The following is a 20,602-nucleotide window of genomic DNA, read 5'->3' on the forward strand; positions in this document are numbered from 1 at the left end:
CATAGAACCCATCAAAGCCTCATATTCTCAGACCTCACTACGGGTAAGGTTATCACAAGAGGGCGTGATGCCATCCACTATTCCAACAATAAACGGCCTAAAACAGGGCTGCCCTTTGGCCACAACACTATTTATCCTTTATACATCTGATTTAGGAGTGAGCCAAGTGCTTATAACTGCTATATACACCATAATTCCATATATCTTGTATGCAGATGACATTGCCCTTCTTGATAGAACTCAAATTGGACTACAGAAGAGACTGTTGGCCCTAGTCAAATATACTGAACTGAATAACCTTAAAATTAACATTAAAAAATCCAAGTGATGGCACTGATGCAAAAGTCAAATTTCACGAGTAAACCGCTAGTAATATTCATTAAAGGGGAAAAACTTTCTCCTGTAAAGTCAGTCAAATACCTAGGTGTCTGGCTGAATCAGTCTACAATTGAAGCAGATTGGTCGGATCATCTTAGAATCAGGTCTCTTTCTCTAGCCCGACAAGGTCTAGCTATCCATAGAAAGTTTGGGAAATATTCACAAAACCAGTGATGACATTTTATCGCCAGAAAGTGATAACCGTTGTAACATACAGCAGCAAAACAATGCTAAATATATCTTGACAAATCTGGAGCCAAATCGAAGCTATTTTCTGGAGGAGGATACTTTCACTTCCATCCATCACTTCCATCCTCGTACCCCATTCTCCGAATCAGATATGAACTGGCTACACAATCTCTAGAATCAATAGTTAAATGGAAATAGCTAGACCTATACCGGAAATCACTCATAGAAGATATTATTCCCCCAATTGATATCGTGCAGTGGAAGACAAATACATCCAATGAGGGTTTCATAAATATGTGGAAAAAGTTATGCAAACAAATAATGGTGAATGCTGAAATAACAAAATAAATGTTAATTAATCGACCAGTCAAAGCAAAGATTAAAATCCAATGTAAAGATTGGATCAAAACAATAATAAACAAAAAGCAGTATCAAATGGATATCCATTCAATTATTGTAAGAAGAGCGCTAAACCAACTGCCGCAATACTTATTACTGTTTCCGGATCGACTAATCAGAGATACGTTTTTAAGATTAAGATTAAGTGATGGTGGCTTTACTGCAGGAAGGTGTGCTCTGATAAATACATACATGTACTCTGTAACGAAAAAGATGGCCATTTCAGATGAAATCATTGGTCATTTAGACACCTTCAAATAAATGAGTACCTTTACCTTGTGTGCAGTAGTGAAAATGAACTCGGGATTATCAGCAGACCTGCCAAATGCCGAGAACAAATGCCATGTTTAATAAAAAGCATAATCAAACAGTTCCTCCTTGTGTAAGACTACCAGGGACACAACCGTGTATTGAACTTTCAATAGAGATCTGGCAGCACAGACAAATACCTACCTGACCAAGCCCTAAATCAGCTGACTAACATCAGCTCACCAAACTGCAACCTCGAATATCAAGCTTTCCAAGTATGGCTCAAAGTCTTTTTTTGACTTTGTTTAAAAGTATAACGTGGCTTTTGGGCATTTATCTGCTCTGGATAAGAGGAGCTCAAGGCTAAGGTTACCGCTGTGGACAACCAGTGCAGCTAAAACACGCTGTTCAATTGATTCGGAAGCACCAGACCTCTAGTTGGTTGGGCTAACAAATCAGCCATGATGTCTTCAGGCACCCATCATGATTCAGGAGATCACTAATCACACAATGCTTGGCATGAGGACCAGATCAATGAGAGCTTGCAGTAATAGTGGGTTAAACACACTCTGTTATGTAATGGTTAACATTCCTCTCTCTGCTTTTAGAATGTGTACTCTGACACCACTACAGCAGTTGGTTGTGATGCATCCAGGCCGTCAGTTTAAGGTGAATAGAGAAGGGAGCCCAAGCTGTCTTCTGGGTCCTCTATTTTAATTCATTTTCTCACTGAGCTGGATGTTTCCTTAAATCCAATAGCTTTGGATCATCCCATATGATATGGTTTGCATACAGAACACCACAAAATGCCAGTGACACCAACCTGTTAAATGAAAAAAGTGCTGCAAAAGAGTCCAACCCAATTTGAATTAGAACTTGAACTTGCAAAATCCAGTAGACTAAACAACAGAACTAACAACAGAACATTTAACAGGGGGAAATGGGAACATATAAAGTTAAGCACATGTCCTAATATAACAGATATGATTTCAAAGCTTTTCAGAGAGGTAAAAGCTGGTCGAATTCTAAGGATAGCTAAAGGAGGGTCATTCAAAAGTGATTCTCCTGGCACCAAGAATCTACAATTACTCCATGTTTAAATCATGTTCTTGGGACCACCAGAAAGAGCAGCTGTTCGGACTAAATAGACTTGACTGGATTGTAGTGGATCATTTTGTGTTCTAAATACTTTGGGGATAACCTGTGAAGGCATTGGAAATGCCCAAACAAAGATTCTGGAATGAACTGGGAGCCAGTGTAAGTAGGGTCTAAAATGAGTGATGGAGTCACATTTCATCTACCTAAAGACTACAAGTATTTCTGTGTTTTGAATGCCCTGTAGCCGGTCCATCTGATATTCTGACAGGTCTGCATAATGTTCATTGGCCATGTCTGATTTGAACATGTTTAGGTAGAAAAGGTAAACATTGACGTAGCAGCAACATTTTTTAATCAGCTGACTTAATAAGCTCTCCAACTTGTACAGAAATCCCCAGGTCTGCTTGACAAATAATGCACGTCATTTTACAGTATTTGCACAAGTTATGGGAGGCAACACAGCAAAGGTGGAGAAGGGAGTACATTAGGTTCCCTACATTTTTGTCAATGTCCAACCAGAATCACATCAGATTAGTTTGGATTAAGTTAAAGGCCATTAAGGAACTTCCATTATTTAGCTCATCCATAGATGTTTTAAGAGGTTTCTGTTTGACCATAGATTTTAAAATACACTTGTGTGCCATTGGCATAAGATTGATAAAACTATTTAGATTCTGCCATGTGAGAAAGAAGATGGCACATGTGGGTATTAAACAATAATGGCGAGAGTGGGGAGCCCTGAAAGAATGATAAAGAGGTAATGAGGCAGACTCTCTGATTGGCTAGATAGAAACATTTGAGACCATGTGCTAGATGAGTCTGAATCCCCAAAAGGATGTGATAATCTGGAAAGCAAAATATCATGTTTAACCATGCCAAAAGCAATGGAGAGATTGAGCATGACCAGCAGGGTGACATTTCCAGCATCACCGTTCGACAAAATATCCTCCCAGATGGCAACTAGGGAAGTCTGAGTGCTGTGTCTTGGACAGAAACAGATTGAAAAATATCTAGTAGCCCATTGGTTTCCACAAACTATTAAAATTGTCATGTAAAAACTTGTTCCAATCTTTGATATCCATGGGAGACCGGCAATAGGGCAACAATTAGTCAAGACAGATGGGTCCAAAGAGGGCTTTTGAGTAACAGGGTCTCTACTGACTCCTTGAGTATACTCCTTCCCACAAATATTTATTGATAAGCACCGCTGGTGGATTAGCTAGAAACTCTGCAAAGTGCTAGATGTAAAAGCCGATAAAGAATCCTCAGGCCGCCAATTAGGCCGTGGGGCATTAAGCAGAGGGAATATATCCACCATGGATATGGATTTAAAAATAACAGGTTGACTGTGTTTACAGTGGCAGTCCAGAATCAATGTGCTACAAGAAATATGTTGCAGAACCAGAGTCATTTTTCGAGAGAAAAATACATTCAAGACATTAGCAGGTTCAAAAGACGATGGGTGCTGTGATTGTGCACAGGGTGGATTGAGACAAGATTGAACAATTAAGAAGAGTGGGTCTTGAGAAACTGGTAATATGAATACCCGGTCCTCATATTTGCACGCCTTTCTTCCTTCTGATCTCATACTCTAATATATTGTTTATCTGCCATCTAGAACTTCTAACACAACATCAACCTCTGGAATCGTGCTCCGCAGCATCCTCTAAAGACACAGCCCAGTTGAGTCCCAAGTGAAGGTTTCGACCTCCAAGTAGTCTGTCAGGAGAGACATGCTGAGACATCGCTCCTGACCCCTGACATCAGGGTTTTTTCTGCTCTCCTCAGTTACTTGTTACACAGACTGAGGGAGACAGAGTTCCCAGGGGAGCTTTCTTAACACAGCTGCCTCATCTCATCCAGGTCAGTAGTTATTACCTTGAACAGCAATTCTTGAACGTACTGTTTTACCAACATGACAAGTTTCTATTTTGTTTTTAGTCTGCCCTGTGAATAGCATGTTTTATCTGGGGCCAAATAACAGAAACGTTCCACGGTATTAGCACCAGAGCAATGTTTAGCCCTATTTCCAAAACCAGTGGGACATATGAGAAAACATTTGCATCATGACAAGTGCAGTTTTGCATGGTATAAGCACTAGTGCAAAAAAAGATACATTTTCACAGCATTTTTGCACCAGGAAAATGTTTGTCCTTGTGCTAACACAGAATGATATTAGCAATGTGGCAAACTTTGCCCTGTGTAGGAATATGTAGGGGGGCTCTGAATTGCTAGGGGGCTATGTGTTACAGGGGTCTATTAGCTTAGCATGCATATGTAGTGTTAGTGGGCTTATGTCGAGACAGGGCAACAGAAACACAGCAAGCAATGGCAATTTAAGCTGGCGCGCGCACCAAATGAAAATTCACACATTCTTACAGAGAGCACATGTTTAAAAATGTTTTATTTCAGGATAATGTTTCATTTGACTGGCTTGCACTGCATCTAAATACTAATATATACTAACAGGCTAACTAAACCCTTCCCAGTAATGTATAACATGTCCATAACAAATTATTGCAAATTGGTCCAGATGAAATAACTTGAAAACGATTTTGGACAGTTCTCTCATGCAAATAAGAGCTACGTGGCTTCATTCAGCATAGCAGCAGTTTGTGGCAAGCTGCAGAAGATGAACTAGGCGCTGCTAAAGGACATCATTGTGTGTGCAGGAAGAAGATGTTACATTTGTAAGCTAGCAGAATTGGCATTCTCAAAAGGAAAAATACTGGGATAGTATGATCTGGGCGAGGGGAAGGATTCCTTTGAGTGACAGCAAGTGGTCATAAAAAGACTGTTAGTGGGTGTGCTGATCAGATGTTCAGGAACCTCCTGGGAGACGGGCAGAAACCTTTCCGAATGCTGAAGCTGAGATGTACAGACAGAGTTCAGTGTTGGCAGGCTTGTTCAGGTCGCAGCTGTTCTCATCTCTGTGCTGTGGGTGGATAAACGGAAGGGTATTCCAGTCCGATCAAACAAAGAAATGCACAGCTTGGAGATAATATGAGTCACAAGTGAGGATTTGCTGCATGAATGCATGACAGGCAGCCAGATAGAAAAGCAAATTGTTTTCATGTGTAATGTTTATGAACATGTAAAGTACATGCAATACACATTCCTTCATGAAGGAATTTGTATTGCTATTGTGATTTTTTTTCTTTCTCTCAAAATTGCATGGCCTGCCAATTTCATCGTGAACAAGGTCGTTTGGTAAGATAATACTCTGTACAGTCTATTAATGTGTGTGACATGTTTAATGTAAAACATCACTTCACATTTTATGTACACATTGCTTATACTGCATGATGTATTTTATCTGAACAATTTTGAATATCATTAGTATATAAAATTAGAAACTTAAAACAAAAGAGTTGGGTCTTCATTGCATGCCTCTGTTATTAGCACAATAGACTGAGTTTTCTCAGGGTTTAGGACTATTTTCTACATAGGTGGTAATTTAGTTTACCACAGGTGGTAAAATCGGAATTAGGTTTTTGGTTTTCCTAGTAAGAGAGTTTATGGGGTGTGTGTGTGTATACAATTACCTGTTTGTACTTTGGCTGCTAGAGCATATATCAACATCGTAAATAAGGTGTTGAGAGGTCGGGGTACCATCCCACATTAAGTGTAATAAGTCCAGTATCTGGTATTTGTGAGAGACCCTAGGATAAAAATGACAAGTGTTAGATTATATTCTGAGAAGAGTTTTACCACTATAAAGGAAATCCACCAATGCATCACTACAATCATAAGATACCGCGATAAGTTACCACCATTTACCACAATGATAAAACATCACAAGATTAGGTGTAATTTCTCCAGAAAATATATCTAACACCTGCTGCAAAAATGCATCGAAAGGGAAGCATGATTAAAAAACACACTCATTTCATACTTACATGTTAGAGAATACCCAACACCCAATTAGTATTCTGCCCAGGGATTTTTGCAGTGACCAGAAATCCATTTTTTTTATAGTAACAGAGACAGTACATTGAATTTTTGATTTACAAAATAAATTATCTTATTAGTATTTTAGCTATGATTGAATGCATGATTCATAATAGGCAACTGAATAATGACTAAGAACACGTCTACCCAAGTATCTATGTGTATTAATTCCAGCTCTGCCTCCATATTTCAAATAATCATTCTAATGAGCCTCGAGAATTATGTGACAAGTAAAGATAGTTTAGATCTATCAAAGGAGGCAACCCTCCTTGTACGAGGTTGGCACATATCACATATTGACCCCTTATAAATATTAATGCACACAGGACTAATATCAGACTAATGAGAACTAGAATAATTACCCACAAAGGTTCTGATGGCTTAACAGATAGATTTATGAAGGCGATTGAATTTTAGTAAATTTTGCAGACTGAAACATTGCAACCTATGTTGTACGGTTGAACTTGGGTTTTCCAAAACTGAGCCTAGAAAAATCCAAATACTTTGTTTCCCTTTTGTTATCATAGGCTGATATCAAACTACAATTGTTCTTCGGGGTGAGCCTCTGTGACTGGTTCATGGGAGATTGTCATTTTTCCCAGCTTAAGTAGTAAGAAATAGACTGACCATTACACATTCTTTATGTCCATATATTTACAATAAATGTCAAATTATGGAGCCCCCTCTAACTTCAATTTCCCACTGAAAATCTGACTTTGATCCAAGACAAGATAATAGAAAATGAGTGGGGAAAATATTTGTACAGACACTAATTGCACACCATTAACTATTCTGTTATGGAATATTGCTGGTTGTAGAAGATAATTAGAACATTTAGACTCCAAAGTTATTTTAAAAAGTCAACACATTATCCTGCTGCTAGACACCTGAGTAGCTCATGATTTCCAATAGATGGTTTTATATCTTACTAAACCACGTCTATAGAGATAGCACATGAAAAATGTGCAGGATTGTTACCAATCTTTTTAAGTCTAAATTCCAATTAGAGATTAAAACTATTCTGAGTGACACTCCCTGTTTACTGATTCTGTTTATAACAAATGCAATTGGGGACTCTATAGATAATCACATTTTATAATAGTTCCTAACCAATCAATACTAATTGTATGTCAGTGGACTTGAAGTCAAACAATTCCATTCTCATTGTTTCTCATAACAATAACATTTTATGGGTAGTGGAGATTTTACCCTTAAAACAGGAAATGGGCCATAGACCCATCTTTGTGATGAGGATGAAGATTGTATCTATGATATTCCACATCAGAGATATTAGATCTCACGTTTTTAAATGTTATCCTTGGACGATGGAATGGGGCCTTAAATGTGATACATCTAGGCAAGTAGCAGTTCAAGAAGGGATACTTAAATGCAATCTGCCACTATTTTATAAGTTATTTGAAATAGATGTGGATTAGGGGGTATCTCTTGAAATTTATTATGACTTGATAAATTAGGTATCTTCCACTTTTTTTTTATCCATGTGCTACTTAGCAGTGGCCTTTGGAACTGTGCTATGACAACAACAGTAGATCGACAAAGTCTATTTTGTTATGATCTTAAACATATCAAGTAATAGAAACAGCTCCAATTGTAAAAGGGAAAACAATATAAAAAGGCTACTGCAAGTGGAAACTGGAATTGGAATAATTAGCATGCACCAAATTGTAGGAAGCAGCTTGTCATGCCAACTCAAGCAAATTCTGGAAACTGGTGAATTATGCTCCTTAACATATTTATATGAAAACAAAATTGAAACTTATCCTGAGGACTCTAAGTGGATTTCTCACTTCTCCAGGCTATAAAGTTATGATCGGGACGAAAACTCAAAACAATTTCATTATTTATTTTTTATAATTACATGGAAAGCAATGCATTTTTGGCACAAAAACACATACAGAAAGTGCCATTGGCAACGGAGCAGAGAGCATGGGTCCTTTACAATGGTGTGAAGGAATGTGACTTGAAGACCAGATATTGCAGGGGAAGGTGTAAACATAAACCATGCAATAGGTGTCATGGTCATCGGGCCGAGAACGCGAACATTAAAAGGCCACATTCACAGGGGGCCCAGATGGACACAGTCCTGGCGCCTTTGGTGCCAGGCTCATGACTAACAGTAAGCAAAAACATTTATTTGGGATAAGAGTGCTTTATTATGGACATAGCACTTTATTTTGGGTGAAAAGTGAATTTAACATGGGAACTTCCATTCACTAAAGCAGCCCCACGTGTACTCTTGGGTGTGGCTGTTGCTATTGAGTTGCCTTGCACGTGTTGATTCTCTAGGAGTGGCAGGGTGTGGCAGGCAAGCCATGCCAAGTGGGAATGGCCATGATCGCGGCTATATAATCTCTCCGATCCCCGAGGCAGACGATTCGCGTTATTCTGCACTTCCATGCAGCGTAACGCTCACCACGACCTGGGATCAGACTTACCTTTGGAAATCCTGCTTCCTGCCATCATACTTACCACCTGGGGAAATCTGCTTTCACCTGTGCGCGTCTTTGTTGATCCTGGCATTCATCTTCATCTTGGCACTGCAGCTCATCTTCAAATCTTCTGAAACGCTGAAATCTTCATCTTGGCACCGCAGCTCATCTTCAAATCTCCCGGAACGCTGAAATCTCCATCTTGGCACCACAGCACGACACGCTCAGTCCGCAACAGCAGCACCTGTAACGAAAAATGAATGACAAGATTATACACTTAAAAGTCGTTGGGCCTCATTACGACCCAGGCGGTAAGGGGTTAATGGCGTCGTAAAAGGTGGCAGCGCCGTTAACCCCTTACCACCTAATTACGAGGTCCCTTTGCGGGTCCCTACCTTAACGGCTGGTTTTACCAGCCGTTAAGGAAGGGACCCGCAAAGGGACCTTGGAGGTAATTACGGTACCGCAATTTGCGGTACCATAATTAATACCTTCCCCATTCCCATTGAGCCCTATGTGGCAAAAATGGGAATGGGGAAGGGCCAATGGTGAATGGAGAATTACCACCCCGCCAACCTTGGAATGGGGCGGTAATTCCGCCATTCACCATGGCAGATTCCGGCGTCAACCATGGCGCTAATGGCGCCATTGGTTAACGCCTGGGTCGTAATGACCCCCATTCAGTTTAAGGTTGCGCTACCACCGAACCTCACACTTTTCCTTAAACCCTCACTTACCTGCTGTCGGACATTGCGGATTCAATCATCTTTCACTCGGCCGCGTCCCACGCCCCACAGCTGCTTTTGGGCCGCATTTCCACCTATTGGGAAGAAAACAGAAGAGAAACATTATTCAGGAATTGACAACAATATTTGGAGCAATAATATAAAGACATTAAAACGAGAAGAGACAAAGAGAAAATAGAAAGGGGAAGAGATAAGAGACATTGAAAGACACTTACTACCAACCAGGAGAAGCATAGTCGCAGCTGGACTGGACTATTACTTACCGGGCATCAGTGAAGGAACTAGGTCCCATCGACAAGCGTCCCTGCCAGAAGTAGCAGGATGGAGAGCTTATCATCAATAATTAACAGGTGAGCCTTATGGGCCTATACATGCTCACAGACACTACACCTTGGGGAGAAGAGTTTGAGAGGTACAATAGTTACAGATCAGCGCACTCACCGTCTCTCATATCCACATACGAGCAGTGTCACCAATTTCCACCGCTCACCGCTTATCTGCAGAGGGATTAGCCTGATGGGAGTGATCTAATTCCTGGGAGGGCTGCAACCGTGCCCCAACGCCTCCGCAGAGACCAGGTGAGCATATCAGAACACGAAGCCTCAACAACACTCTCCCTGAGAGTTATGGAAACTTCAGAAATAGACCAATTAGCCCAATTACTGGGGGAATTACGGGCTGAAGTACATGCTTCAAGACAGGAAACCAGTGCATTAAGGAGGGATCTTATTGTAACTCGAGAAAGAACTGACGGCTTGGCCAGACAGATGCTACAGGCACAAGCAGGACAGGTTCACTTGCCTGGGATGGCCAATTTTTCCACACCACAGCAATCAACACCGGTTCAGGTGGTTCTTCCAGGGGCGGTGCCCCTAGCCCCGCCCGAACGCTTCATCAGTGATCCAAACAAGTTTGCCATATTCATGAACCAATGTTGCCTTCATTTCTTATGCAGACCAGGAGCCTTTCCTAATGATCAAGCCAATGTCGCATTCGTACTCTCATATCTAGGAGGCAACGCGGCGGACTGGTCATTACCATTGGTAACTCAAGATCCTTTGCTTCAGAACTTTGGGGATTTTCAGCATGAGATGGAGAAATTGTTTGCCTGACATACTCAAGGACAAGCTCTGGACAATGAATTGTTGTCACTCAGACAGGGGAATCAAGATCTATTAACCTACATTGCAACCTTCAATCGTCTCATAGCCCAGACCAACTGACCAGAAGAAAAGAGAACTAAGCTCTTTTATCAAGGGTTATGTGGAGAACCTAAGAATGTGTTGGCTCAAGTTGTGAACCCACCTGAGGGGTGTGCAGACTACATAGACCTGACAGTGCAGCTCGATCATAGGCTGCAGAATAGGAAAATGGATCGAGCCAGAACAGAGGGATGGTCAGTTTATGTGAAACCCCGTGAGAACCAGACCAAACCACATGAACAGTCAGAACCAATGCAAATCGGTGGATTATGGAGACCCCTTAGCAAGGCGTAAAGAGAGAAAAGAACACAGCAACAGCTCTGCTTATATTGCAGTAAAGCAGGTCACTTCCTCCGTGAATGCTCGGTAATACCACCCAAGAAAATATTTGGAGCAACGGACAAAAATTACGAAGAAGAAGACGTACAGGACTCGGGAAACTCCAATGCCTGGCAAGCGTAAGGGTCCACTTGTCGAGCGAGAAAAAGGAATCTGTGAGGACCTCACATCTAGTCCTTCTGGTACTTTTGGTGAATCACAAGCAATCGTCAAAGATACATGCCTTGGAGGCATACATTGACATTGGAGCTGTGGGAAACTACATTGACCAAGATCTGGCTATCCGAAAAGGCCTTCCACTCCAACAAAAGCAGAAATCAGAAAACGTCACTGCAGTGGATGGTTCTCAGTTATCATCTGGCCCGGTGACACAATACACTAAGAAAGTCAAGCTTCTGTGTCAGTATGGGCATCAAGAGGACATTACCTTCGATCTCATCGGTGCTCCTCAGTTCCAGATGATATTGGGAATGCCTTGGTTGGAGACCCATAACCCTAGGATCGACTGCCAAAAGCGACTCCCTGACCTTTCCTCAAGACTGTGCCGACACCTGTTACAACAAAGATGTCGTCAACCTGAAACCCAAGAAAGGAATCGTGCTAGACTTCACTGGCTCTTTACCACTTGAATACCTGGATTACCAGGATGTCTTCCAAAAAAGAGCCAGCCAACATTTTGCCCCTGCACAGACCCTGCGATTGCCAAATAGATCTTGTGCCTGGAGCCCAAATCCCCTGAAGCCGGATTTACACTCTAACAGAGCAGGAAAACCAACATCTTAGAACTTACCTGGATCAGTACCTAGCAAATGGTTTCATCCGTCCATCCAAGTCCCCTGCTTCCTCGCCCCTCTTCTTCGTGCCTAAGAAGGAGGGGGACCTAAGAACCTGTATCGAATTACAGAGCAATCAATCAGATCACAGTAAAAAAAACGATATCCATTACCACTTATACCAGAGCTCCTGGATCAGGTGAAACACACTCAGATTTACACAAAGCTGTATTTATGAGCGGCCTACCATCTTGTGAGAGTCAAAAAAGGAGACGAGCGGAAGTAGGCCTTCCACACGAAGTATGGCCTCTTCAAATACCAGGTCATGCCCTTTGGGTTATGTAACACCCCTGCAACATTCCAATTCTTTATGAATGACGTGCTCTGTGAACTGTTTGATGTTTACACACTTGTCTACATAGCTGACATTCTCATCTACTCATATTCCAAGGAAGAACATGTCGGTCATGTCCAGGCTGTCTTAGAGAGGCTTTGACAACACCAGTTGTATGCCAAGCTGGAAAAAATGTTCTTCCATGTGAGCGAGGTCGAATTTCTCGTTTTCATGCTCACACCACAAGGCATACATATGGACACACGAAAAAGTGGACGCCAATTTCTATTGTTGTTTTATGACTGGGTTCTCACAAATCGTACAAGCAATTACCTCCCTGCTGAGAAAGAACAAGAAATTCCATTGGTCTACAGAAGCTGAAGAAGCCTTTCAGAAGCTGAAACTAGCATTTACCACAGCACCAGTTCTTCGACACCCTCGACCAGACCTGCCATACGTGGTTGAAACAGATGCTTCAAACGTAGCAATGAGAGCGGTATTGTCCCAACGGGACCATGAAACAGGACAGTTACATCCCATTGCATTCTGGTCCTGAAAATGTTCTGCCCCCGAATTGAACTACGCGATCACGGATAAGGAATTACTGGTGATTAAAGCAGCATTCAAGGCATGGAGACATTATCTTCTTGGGGCAAGGCACACTGTCACTGTCATCACGGACCACCATAACTTACAATACTTGAAGATCGCCAAAGCACAATCCTCGCATCAAGTTCGTGGGGCTCTCTTTTACACGGAATACAACTTTATTATCACCTATAGACCTGGAGTACAGACTGGAAAGGTAGACGCACTATCACGCATGAGTGAAGAAAAAAAGGCTTTCACAACATCCAATCCCGTGGCCATCATTCCTGAAGAACGAATCCAAAACAAAATCGCCACCATCACGTGTGTAAATGACTTAAAAACCAGTTTGCAATCCCAGATGAATCAGTCAACACAACAGGAATGGCTTTTAAAGGGAGACCGGTACACCATCGAAAACAACCTACCATATTTTCAAGGACGCTTATATATTCAGGACAATAAACTGTAAAATCAAATCATCACAAACTACCATGATTCATTAGTGGAAGGACATCCAGGAATAGCCAAACCTCAGGCTAAGATAAAGCAAAACTACTGGTGGCCAACTTGGAGAAAAGATATCGCCCAGTTTATTGCAACCTGTGGTGTCTGCGCACAACACAAGTATCAGAAGCCAAACCCTGCTGGCTTACTAAGTCCCTTGATGGTACCGCCAGCACCTTGGCATATTCTGTCAATGGACTTCATTGCAGATCTTCCTCCCTGCAATAGATACAACACCATCTTAGTCATTGTGGATTTATTCTCCAAAATGGCCCATTTCATCCCTCTGAAGGGGCTCCCAACTGCTTCCACTCGGGCTACTGTGTTTCTAGAACAAATTGTTCGGTTGCATGGATTCCCATGAATAATAATATCTGATCGTGGAACTCAATTTGTTTCTGCCTTTTGGAGAAGGTGTTGTACAATTGCCAGAATCGACCTCCGGTTGTCCACAAGCCATCACCCTCAGACTGATGGGCAAACCGAACAAACTAATCAGATGTTAGAGCAGTATTTAAGGTGTAGGTTACAGCAATCCGAGGACTCCTGGAAAAACATACTCTGGGTAGCCGAGTATGCATACAACAACTCTGTTCACACGAGTACTGGACAAACTCCATTCTATGCTGTGCACAGAAGACATCCACAGACATCAGTGTGTGATCCACTCAAAACTTTGGAAATGCCAGCAATAAAAACCTTGCATAAAACCATCACTCAGGTTCTTGAGGAAGCAACAGAACATCTGACTGAGGCCAAAGAAAGACAAAAACTGTTTGCTGATCAGCACCGAAAAGAATCTCCCAATTACCAGATTGGAGATAAAGTTTGGTTAGCATCCAGATACTTGGGCCCCTATGCTATCAAGGCAATAATCAATCCTGCTGCCTAGAAATTGGAGTTACCACCCCACATGAAAATTCACCCAGTATTTCATGTCTCTCTCCTCAAACCAATGACACCTAATACATGGATTAGGCCTCCACCAGAGCCCCAATTACTAGATTGGGAGCCAGAGTATGAAGTCAAATCCATCCTGGAATCCAAGGTGGTTCGGTTCAAATTGTATTACCTTGTAGACTGGAAAGGTTACGGACCTCAAGACCGAACATGGGAACCCAGTGAACACATCCATGCTCCACATTTAATCAGGCAGTTCCATCGCAATAATCCCACCAAACCAGGACCAGGAGAGGACTACCCTTGAGAGGGGCCTTGAGGGGGAGTGCTGTCAAGGTCATCGGGCCGAGAACGCAAACACTAAAGGGCCACATTCACAGGGGGACCCGAATGGACAAAGTCCTGGCGCCTTTGGCACCAGGCTCATGAATAACAGTAAGCAAAAACATTTATTTGGGATAAGAGTGCTTTATTATGGACATAGCACTTCATTTTGGGTGCAAAGTGCATTTAACATGGGAACTTCCATTCACTAAAGCATCCCCACGTGTAATCTTGGGTGTGGCTGCTGTTATTCGGTTGCCTTTCACATGCTGACTCGCTAGGAGTGGCAGAGTGTGGCAGGCAAGCCAGGCCTAGTGGCCCTGGCCACAATCGTGGCTATATAAGCTGCTCCAATCCCCGAGGCAGACGGTTCGCATTATTCTGCACTTCCATGCAGCGTAACCCTCACCACCACCTGGGATCAGACTTACCTTTGGAAATCCTGCTTCCTGCCATCATACTTACCACCTGGGTAAATCTGCTCTCACCTGTGCATGTCTTCGTTGATCCTGGCATTCATCTTCAAATCTTCCGGAACGCTGACATCTTGATCTTGGCACTGCAGCTCATCTTCAAATCTCCCGGAACACTAAAATCTTCATCTTGGCACGATGCGCTCCGTCCGCGACAGCAACACCTGCAAGGAAAAATGAAAGACAAGGTTAGACACTTAAAAGACATTCAGTTTAAGGTTAAGCTACCACCGAACCTCGCGCTTTTCCTTAAATCATCACTTACCTGCTGTCGGGCATTGCAGATTCATCCATCTTCCACCCGGCCGCGTCCCGCGCCCCACAGCTGCTTTTGGGTCACATTTCCACCTATTGGGAAGAAAACAGAAGAGAAACATTATTCAGGAATTGACAACAATATTTGGGGCAATAATATAAAGACATTAAAACGAGAAGAGACAAAGTTAAAACAGAAAGGGAAAGAGATAAGAGACATTGAGAGACACTTACTACCAACCTGGAGAAGCATAGTCGCAGCTTGACTGGACTATTACTTACCGGGGATCAGGGAAGGAACTAGGTCCCATCGACAAGCGCCCCTGCCAGAAGTAGCAGGATGGAGAGCTTATCATCAATAATTAACAGGTGAGCCTTATAAGACGGTACATGCTCACAGACACCGCAGCTTGGGGAGAAGAGTTTGAGAGGTACAATAGTCACAGATCAGCGCACTCACCTTCTCTCATATACGAAGGAGCAGTGTCATCAATTGCCGCTGCTCACAGCTTATCTGCAGAGGGAGAGGCCTGTCGGGGGTGACCTAATTCCTGGGAGGGCTGCAACTGTACCCCAACGCCTCCGCAGAGACCAGGTGAGCGTAACACTAGGACAGGACACAATGACATAGGAAATGGACAGTGGAGAAAGTGCTGAAGTAAGTATAGGGGTGTGATGGAAAAGTGCTGTAGGTTTGTTCATTAAGGGCAGGAAGATGCAGTAGTGTAGAATTCTTGGAAAAAGGTTCTACAGAAAGAAGGAGATCGTTGTTGCTCTATTTAAATAGTGGTAGAGTTGGAGTAGTACAGAGAGGGATAGGAAGAGCATTCCAGAGCGAGGAGCGAGGAGAAAGAGTGGGAATGAGAAGGAGCATAAGGGGGTAGAGTGGTGGCAATGAGGTGACCTTAGGATGATCTTAGGATGAGGAGGAGAGTAGGGAGTCAGATGAGCAGATAGGTAGGGTGGGGCGAGTCCATGGATAGTTTTGAATATGACATCAAGAAGATTATACTTAGCCCTTTGTTTCATAGCTAGCCTGCCAATCTGGCGATGGGCAGTGGAGGTAGAGGTTGAGGTAAAGCGAGAAAGGTTGAAAAGTTTGCAGACTGCGAAGTCGAGGACTTTGTCCAGAGGTCCAAAAGCATAGTTGTGAAGGCCATTTTTTAAAACTTATTTGTATTATTTTGTTTACATTCATATAGCACGCTAATCCCTGAGGCATCAAGGTGCTATTACATAACCAGTTACATTTAAGATAGTCCAAGCAAAATGTTACATGCAGTGTGGGTACCGGACCCGGATTGTTCAATCTAGCAGTGCGCATAGGGTGGAAGGTGATATAAGGTGAACAACAAAGTTTTTAAGGCTCTCCTGAAAGACACTGGCAAAGTAGTCAGATCTAGAAAGGACTAAGGAGGAGATAAGCTGTTTACCATTAATGAAAGGAAGAAGATGACAGATTTTTCTGATACTAATTAGGAGTAAAAGGAGATTATCTGAGTGCATCAGTGAAGAGTTGATAGGAGAAGCTGTAAGAGGAGATCAGGGTGCTAAGAGAAGAAGTATATAGAGAGAAGAGAAGTGGAGCAAGGACAGACCCTGGGGGAACTCCAACAGCAAGGGGGGTGAGTGGGGAGTTATGGCTATTTCAGTACACCTTAACGTGTCTGGAGGCAAGGTATGAAGCAAACCAAGCGAGGGCCTTGTCTCTGATGCCAAGCAGAGATAAAGTAGAGAGAAGGTTAGAATGGTCAACAGCATCGAAGGCACCAGAGAGATTGAGACAAATAAGAATAGATGAAAGGTTTGCATGTCGAGCCGAAGAGATGAAGTTGCTGACATTCAAGAGAGCTGTCTCAGTAGAATGCAGAGGTCAGAAGCCAGATTGAAGAAGGTCCTAGGGGTTGTGAGTATCAAGAAACTCAGTGAGTCAATTGAACACTACTCACAGGGCAAAAGTAGTTGGCAAGATTGCTAGGATCTAGACAAGGTTTCTTGAGGAGAAGGATGACAATAACTGTTTTATAGGATGAGGGAGTTCAAAAGGGGTAATGGCTGAACGGTTTAAAATACATCTTAACCACTGGCATTGCTCTGGGCAAATCTCCAGACCATCATTCTTTGCCTGCCAAGCCATTAGAAAAAGGAAAGACCATATGCAAATCAGGTTTTGGACACACCCCAAAAGGAGCAGTCCAGCCCAAACTGCTTGGTCACATACAGGAGTTGTGAAGGCTGTCCATTTTCTTGACTTTAATGCAATGCATGTCTTTGCATGCTCAGAATGTTGTTTCAGGTGGGATTCTGTGGATGTGGTGGGTACCTTGTGCAGGTAAGTTGAAGGTCCTCAGGGGGAATAGGTTGTGGTTTAGTTGGGGGCAGAGAGTCTGGCACTGTGTGGGGTGATTTATTTTTGCCTTGGACTGATGTGAGAAGGTCCGACTTCATGGGTGCAGGGACACAAGGTAATGGTAGGCTGGTGAGTACATGCTTGCTTTTTTTGCATGGCATCAGGAAGGCACTGGTTGCAGGGTTATCACTGTGAGGTAGGCTGTTTATTGGTAGGGTGTTTATTGTTGAGTTATGCAGGTCGAGCTGCATGGGTGCACAGACACATGGTGATGGGAGTCTGGCTAGGGATTTCTTGCAGTTGTTGCTTATGTCTTGCCTGCCGTGTAGCATCCAGTTCACTCAACTTTTCATGGCATGTCTACCCACACTGGCAGTCCACTTCTGGTAGTTCTGCCGCTTCTGGGGGTGCTGTCCCGAGACAAATCCACACACAGCACAGCTTTTCAGGCCATTTGGGGGATGCCAGGTTCACCACAGATATCAGGCCTGGTGTTGTTTGACATGGGGACATGTGCCATGCACAGTACAACAGCAGATATTTTTCTGCCTGTTGACAGCTCCACGCTCCCTTCAGTTCCCAGCACACTGGTCCCCATTCTCTCCAGTCCCTATGAACTCTGACTTCCCTTACTCTTGCCTTTTCCCTGCTCCCTTTTGTGTGGCAGTCTCCTTGACCTCCATTTCTCATTCCTTTCTCTCGTCTGCTTGTCTCTTTTATGCCAGTTTTCTCTGTGCCCTGCCTTCCTTTATGACTTTTGCCTCTTTCGCCATCTGCATTCTATTGGATCCTGTCTTCACTGCAATTGATGAGATGGTTTCTTTCCGTCGTCTTGGACTTTCCATCATCGGCTCCCCTATCAGTGTTTACTGCACTGTCCTGATGGCATGTTATTCATGAGATGCCATGTCGTGCCATTGGGAATGCTTCCAAGGGGTTCAGGGGTTCCAACCTCTCAGTGATCTCTATTTGGGAGTCCTCTCACTGTCATTCTGACACCAGCCAATCAGCATGTTCACAATGTCCCCTCACCAGAAAAAGGGGTAAGCGGTACTCGGTCCTTCACTGCATGGCACTCAGGGGGCAGGCAGTGTAGTGGTGTTTTACTTGCATTGGCCTGAGGTGGGTGGGCCTGGCTGCATGAGTGCAGGGACACATGGTGATGGCCGACTGGAGAGTTTTTGCTTCCTTTTGTTGCATGTTACTCAGCCAGGCACATGTTGTAGTGTAATTGGGTGCATGGATGTGTTACCTGCTCTGACCTTGTGTTGTTTGTGCACACTGTGGCATTCTGCATGGGAAGATGTTTGCTGGTATGGTGAAGTACAGTTCTACCGGATGCCTGTACATGACATGTCAGCAGAGTAGGCTAGTTGTTGCGCCTACAGAGGGGAGGAAGGATTCATTGGAGGGCGAAGCTACAGCAGGCTCACAAGGGGAAAAGTGTGAGGTGAGATGTGCATCTTTCTTGTAGTGAACCTGTAATGTTCACAATATTTAGATGTATTTTGTGGGCATAATTGTTGTGAGGGAATGGGGTGGCCACTCAAGCTGTATATTGTTGTGAGTCACCCTTAGGGTGCCCAGCGTGGTCCCCACAAGTGTTAGTTGTGGATATCATTTTGTGCAGTGCCTTCCTACGTGTTTCTCCTGTGTGTTTTTGTGGGTCTGCTTGCACTATTGTCGTGGTGGCCATGTGACTGTGGTCAGGGATTGCAGTGTTTGTGTTGTGTGCTTTGGTGTGTGCTACATGATCACCATTGTTTACAGTTGCTACGACTGGGTCAGTGTGTGTTGCAGTTGATTTTATGGCTATGGCCACGCCGAACAGTTTGCCTCTCCCAGACACACATTCTTAGGGTTTTGTTATGGGCATGTAGGATTGGCAACAAGTCATTATTGAATTGCACCAGGGATGTGCCTTTACAGTGTGTGCTCGACAGGGGTTGATTTTCATGAGAAGTATGTTTGCACAAGCTGATTGCATGCAGCCTCTCCCTCTGCCCATTGCCAACCAAGAGCAAATGTGGTGCCTGTCTGTGGCTGAGGGCGATGACCCTCCTACATATCGACTGGTATACCACGCCGTGTGGCAACATTGTGCAGGACACATGCTGCTAGGATGATTTTATATATTACTGGTGGGGGATGAAGCAATACCCCGCCAGAGTGCCCCTAGTGGCTATATGTGCTGCATTGTATCTTACCTCAACTGGTGTTGCCGTATTCTTGAATGGTGTGAGCAGGAATCTTGATAGCGGGTAAGCACTGTGTCCTGCAAATGTGTCAAATTGCCATTTATTGTCATGGTCAGTTGTTCAGTGTGTTACGTACATGCATGCATGTGTGCAACAGTTCATATTTTCCTGATTCCAGGGTCCGGTAGAATGGTGACTGGTGGTAAATGTAGCTGTCATGTGTGCTGCCAGGAAAATTGGCATTGACGTTCATGATGACTGCAATTACAGTGATGGAAGGCCAGTGCTTCCAGTTGCAGTACATGTGTTCCGTCAATCAGTGGGATAGGGGCGTAGCGCAACATGTGTACAATCAATGTATTCAAGTACACATGGGAATTGTGCTACTGCACTGAACTCCTGGCACACTCTCTGCATTATCTGCAGTGTGCAGTGCGCGTGGTGTGTGCATGTGCCTACACACACACGCACATGAAATTATGCAGGCCAACACCTGGTGGAGACAGCAGGATTGTGAGGCCTGAGATATGCCACCAACTATGGCAGTGGTGCGCTGAAAGGAGCCTGTGGCTGTGAAATAGAGCACTCTCAGTACCGTTTTCAGGGAGGGTGAGGGCATCGGAGCAGGTGGTGGTCTTCCTTCCACTCCCTGACCAGGTCTAGTAGGATGTGGGTTGGCAACCAGTACCTCGCATAAACTCTGGTCATCTGGCATCCCAAACAACATGGTGTGTGCTGTGAAAATTCAAGGTCTGTGCATCCTCCCCTTCCTACTGTGTGCATGTACGATGGCTCCCAGTATTCCTGCATTCATTGTGGCTAACCGACGTTGGAATGATGGGGCATTGCGTGCTTTCTATGCATTGTGCACGTTGTACTTTGCGTGTAGTATCAGGTGG

Source organism: Ambystoma mexicanum, chromosome 6q, assembly GCF_040938575.1.
Source record: "Ambystoma mexicanum isolate Mex_15411 chromosome 6q, UKY_AmexF1_1, whole genome shotgun sequence".
In the NCBI taxonomy this organism is placed as follows: Eukaryota; Metazoa; Chordata; class Amphibia; order Caudata; family Ambystomatidae; genus Ambystoma; species Ambystoma mexicanum.